At 42.9% G+C, this 5008-nt stretch overlaps 1 protein-coding gene across 1 annotated transcript in view; it reads right to left on the bottom strand.

Moving 5' to 3' along the window:
- Nucleotides 1-4044, bottom strand: part of sytl5 (synaptotagmin-like 5) — a gene marked incomplete in the record, with an annotated part of 55654 nt that extends 51610 nt beyond the window's left edge. Inside the window, 1 exon segment of the mRNA XM_014017538.1 lies at nt 3856-4044.
- Nucleotides 4045-5008: the final 964 nt, after the last annotated feature.

Raw genomic sequence — 5008 nt, 5'->3', positions numbered from 1 at the left:
TTTAGAAGAGGAAGTGATGAGAAGATAAGTTTATTTTCTATTTAAACATTAAAACAGCATTTTAATAACAACTAAAGGTGACACAGATACTTTATTATGGTCTAGTATTTAAATGAATGCCTGAGAAACACAATATTGCCCCTTTAAAATGTGTGGTTTATGAGARATTTTGATAAAACAAACAATTGGAAATATATGCAAAAACAGTAATTTTTATGACGGCCTGATTTTCATGGTGGGTGATAAATAATGAATCTCACAAATCATATCTGGTTCACAAAATAACGACTTAGATAAAAACAGAAGATAATTCGTTAATTCAAGGCTCATTGACTCAACGTCTACATTATGTTCTCTGATGATAAATGTTTTTATTCAAATGAAGTTGGTTATTTTTTATAATTACCAAACTACCAAAAATTAATTTCAATGACGAAACCAAAAACCACTTCTGACTTAACATGCAGCTCCATAATTCAAGTTATTTTTAAGACTCGGTACAGGTATGACACGGGGAGTTGCAGCCTGAAATGTCTCCCACAGTAATAACACATGTCCATGTCAGTGAGCATGCATGTGCACTGACATGTCCATGTCAGTGCACATGCATGCTCACTCGTGCACGCACAAGCAGCTCTATTCCCCCTCGTCTCATCCAGGAGACGCAGCCCTCCTAATGCTGTGTGACTGCACTCCCCGGGGTTTCTTCCTGCTCTGCTGAATGAGCCTGCCTGCCCGCGTGGAGAGAGAATCAGGGAATCCCTGCATTCGCCTGCTTCTCTTCTACTTTGTTCGCCCATTTGTTCCCCTCTCTTGCCTGCAGCCTGATTGCTGCGTAAAGGCTCGGTTATCATTAGGGAGCCATTCTTGAGACCGTGATAAAACAGCCTCAGCAGATACGGCATAGAAGCCAAATGAATCCATTTAGAAGAGTGCCACTGTGACAGTTTCCACTATAACAGGATATCTTCACGGCAGCGGTGCGGATTGATGACCAGGGAATTCACTGCAGCATGCATTTTTACACAGATTTGTGTATAAAAACGCAATCTCAATTCCCCCCGCAAAAAAACGGTGGCATGTAAAATGTAAAAAACAAAACCATTTGCAAATTTCATCAACTCATGTTTTATTCACAATGAAAAATATTAACAAATGCTTAAATTTAGAACATACATTTTTATGAAAAAAGGTAAGTTTGAGGCAGCAACACATCTCAAGAAAGTGGAGCCAGAGGCATCAAAAGGAAGTGATGCAAATAAGAAGCTTGAAGAGCTTTTTGCAACACTTTAGTTAAAACCAGCAATTAGAGAAACTGGAAGATGAGCAGAGGTTCACCAGTCTGKGACAAACTCTAAAAARAGTGGAGCAGTTTCAGAATAATATTCCTCAATGGGAACTTTGTAAGTCTTTGAATTTCCCTTCATTCATTATATCATCAGAACGTATCTGGTGAAACGTCTGTGCTCAAGGACCAGACTGGAGTCAGTATCAGACAGTACTGCTTTAAAAACAAATCTGATTCTGTTCTGGACATCACCACATGGGCTCAGGAGCACTTTCACATGCAGTATCATGTACTCACCGGCAACTTTATTAGGTACACCACGCTAGTAACGGGTTGGACCCCCTTTTGCCTTCAGAACTGCCTCAATTCGTCAATAGATTCAACAAGGTGCTGGAAGCATTCCTCAGAGATTTTGGTCCATATTGACATGATGGCATCACACAGTTGCCGCAGATTTTTCAGCTGCACATCCATGATGCAAATCTCCCGTTCCACCACATCCCAAAGATGCTCTATTGGATTGAGATCTGGTGACTGTGGAGGCCATTTGAGTACAGTGAACTCATTGTCATGTTCAAGAAACCAGTCTGAGATGATTCCAGCTTTATGACATGGCGCATTATCCTGCTGAAAGTAGCCATCAGATGTTGGGTACATTGTGGTCATAAAGGGATGGACATGGTCAGCAACAATACTCAGGTAGGCTGTGGCGTTGCAACGATGCTCAATTGGTACCAAGGGGCCCAAAGAGTGCCAAGAAAAGATTCCCCACACCATGACACCACCACCACCAGCCTGAACTGTTGATACAAGGCAGGATGGATCCATGCTTTCATGTTGTTGACACCAAATTCTGACCCTACCATCCGAATGTCGCAGCAGAAATCGAGACTCATCAGACCAGGCAACGTTTTTCCAATCTTCTCTTGTCCAATTTCGATGAGCTTGTGCAAATTGTAGCCTCAGTTTCCTGTTCTTAGCTGAAAGGAGTGGCACCCGGTGTGGTCTTCTGCTGCTGAAGCCCATCTGCCTCAAAGTTCGACATGTTGTGCGTTCAGAGATGCTCTTCTGCCTACCTTGGTTGTAACGGGTGGTTATTTGAGTCACTGTTGCCTTTCTATCAGCTCGAACCAGTCTGCCCATTCTCCTCTGACCTCTGGCATCAACAAGGCATTTCCGCCCATAGGACTGCCGCTCACTGGATGTTTTTTCTTTTTCGGACCATTCTCTGTAAACCCTAGAGATGGTTGTGCYTGAAAATCCCAGTAGATCAGCAGTTTCTGAAATACTCAGACCAGCCCTTCTGGCACCAACAACCATGCCACGRTCAAAGGCACTCAAATCACCTTTCTTCCCCATACTGATGCTCGGTTTGAACTGCAGGAGATTGTCTTGACCATGTCTACATGCCTAAATGCACTGAGTTGCCGCCATGTGATTGGCTGATTAGAAATTAAGTGTTAACGAGCAGTTGGACAGGTGTACCTAATAAAGTGGCCGGTGAGTGTAAACCATCCACATAAAAGCTCTAGCAATCAAAAAAAGAATTCAAATGTGAACACCACCCAGAAAAGCAGTTTTCTCTGGTCTAAAATGAACTGAAGAATCAAAATATTAACTTTTTTTATTTTGGAACTAATAGTGCACAGTCCAAAAGCCTGCCTCTCTGATGGTATGGAGGTGCACTAGTGTCTTTGAAATGGCCAGCTTATAAGGAAAGGTTGGCAACTAATAAAAGAATATCCGAACAAACAACAAGGAGAGTATAAATGTGTGAAGGAGTTGTTTTGTTCTAAAAGAAGCACCAAATGAAACAAACATTTCCTCGGACATTAAACAGACCGTTTTTTTTTTTTTTTTTTTTTTTTTTTTGTGCAAATGAGGATCAATCATCCTGGACTGTGGCTCTGACATTCACAAATTACCCATGCAGCATATCAGAAACAGACTAATTAGTGCTGTATTTTAATGGGACTAAAGATTAGCAAGGATTCTTACTCCTAATAACATCTCACATCTGCATCTAATCAAGCTAAAAAGAAAGAAAATAAAATCCAGGTCTGAGGTAGAATGAGGTCAGCCTGTTTCAGCCTGAGAGCCATGGTCACTGTGTGATAAAAGCCTGCAGACAAACACTGGAAACATCCCTGAGAATCTCTGGGATTTCCTGCTGGATCCACCAACCAGGTCAGCACACAACAACCTGTTATAGGAGCATGAAAGAGGTCGTTGGTCGCTCGTGATTTGATCAAACTACACACTTCCTGCCCTCGGTGTCAGCTTTCAGCTGAAGAAGTTAAACATGAGCTTTTTCTCCAGAGCTCAACCAGAGGAGGAAGAAAAAAAGGCTTTTTTTTCTTTTTGCTGCATTGCACCTGACCAGATGCCCTAACTTTTGGATGGGAAGTGGGGTGTCTGGTCCCAGAAATGTCCTCAGAGGTCGTGATGACAGCCAGTCCACCACCACCCACCCCTCCCTTCCGCCTCTGCACCCCCCAAAGGGCTGAAATAAAACATCAGGAACTGCGAGCGGTGTGTGAGAAAACACCCGCAGAGAGGAGGCTTACCTGGGGGAAGAGGGAGGGCTTCGGCTGGGTGCGTGGTGGAGGGGGAGCGGGACGAGCTGCGGAGTCCGTCCGGGGATCAGTCCGGGGATGACGGTCCGTGTGCGCGCCTCTCGGTGCGCCTCAGCGCCGTCTGAAGGCACAGATCCACAGCCAGGGTGTTCCCGACAGGAGGGGGCGTGGTGTGTGTGTGTGTGTGTCAGTGTGTGTGCAGACGTGCTCATTTCTCACAATGCGACACTTGTTTTATATTCATTAGCCCCACTGGCACGTCCAAATGAGCCCAAAAGCAGCGGATCTGGGCGTTTCTGATCCGCCCCGAGTCTGAGGGAAACTCCCTGCTGTCACAGCCTACATTATAGATGACGGATTTCCCTGCTGACATCCTCTGTTCCTGGGGAAGAGCTGCCAGAAATGAGTCAAATGGTCCGGATGAAAACATATCCGAGCCAGCCAATCTGAATAAATCTCACAACAAACCAAACCAACACATATTGATCCAGTTTGCTGTGGTGGGCTGCAGAGAGGTCTCTGATCTAATCTTCCATGTGCTTCAGAGCTCAGGAACAAATGTCCTAACTCATTTCATTTATTCAGATTATGTGAGTGCAGTGTTTACAGATATTTATTCTAAGGGGGAAAATGTAAAGTATCTCCTGAGACAATCAAAAGAAAACTGTAGGTGCATTTCTCAGCTGTCAGTCAAACATTAAATAAGAGGTAAAATGACTAAATTCATAAAAAAAAACTTACACCAAGTTTTCAGTTGAAAACAATCACCATAGTAGAATTTAACTAAATTCTAGTTTAAACATTTTACATGAAAAATCTGTTTTGACACTCATGTTAAATTGAGATTTGAAGCACATTTTTGTGGGAACATTTTCAACATGTTTATGTGATCACATGGTTGATTTCCAACATGTAACAATCTGAAAACTATGTTGTTGTTTTCTGTAAGGGTGGTTACACTTAAATGTACACAAATTACAACAGTTAATATGACTGATTGATTGCATTTAAGTGTCATGTACTTCTCTTAGGCTTATAAGACACTCCACACATAGAACACGCATAACAAGATGGCTATTCATAACACACACACACACACACACACACACACACACACACACACACACACACACACACACACACA

Source organism: Austrofundulus limnaeus, unplaced genomic scaffold (genome assembly GCF_001266775.1).
Source record: "Austrofundulus limnaeus strain Quisiro unplaced genomic scaffold, Austrofundulus_limnaeus-1.0 Scaffold171, whole genome shotgun sequence".
Taxonomy (NCBI): domain Eukaryota; kingdom Metazoa; phylum Chordata; class Actinopteri; order Cyprinodontiformes; family Rivulidae; genus Austrofundulus; species Austrofundulus limnaeus.
This window is presented reverse-complemented; position numbering and strand designations above follow the sequence as displayed.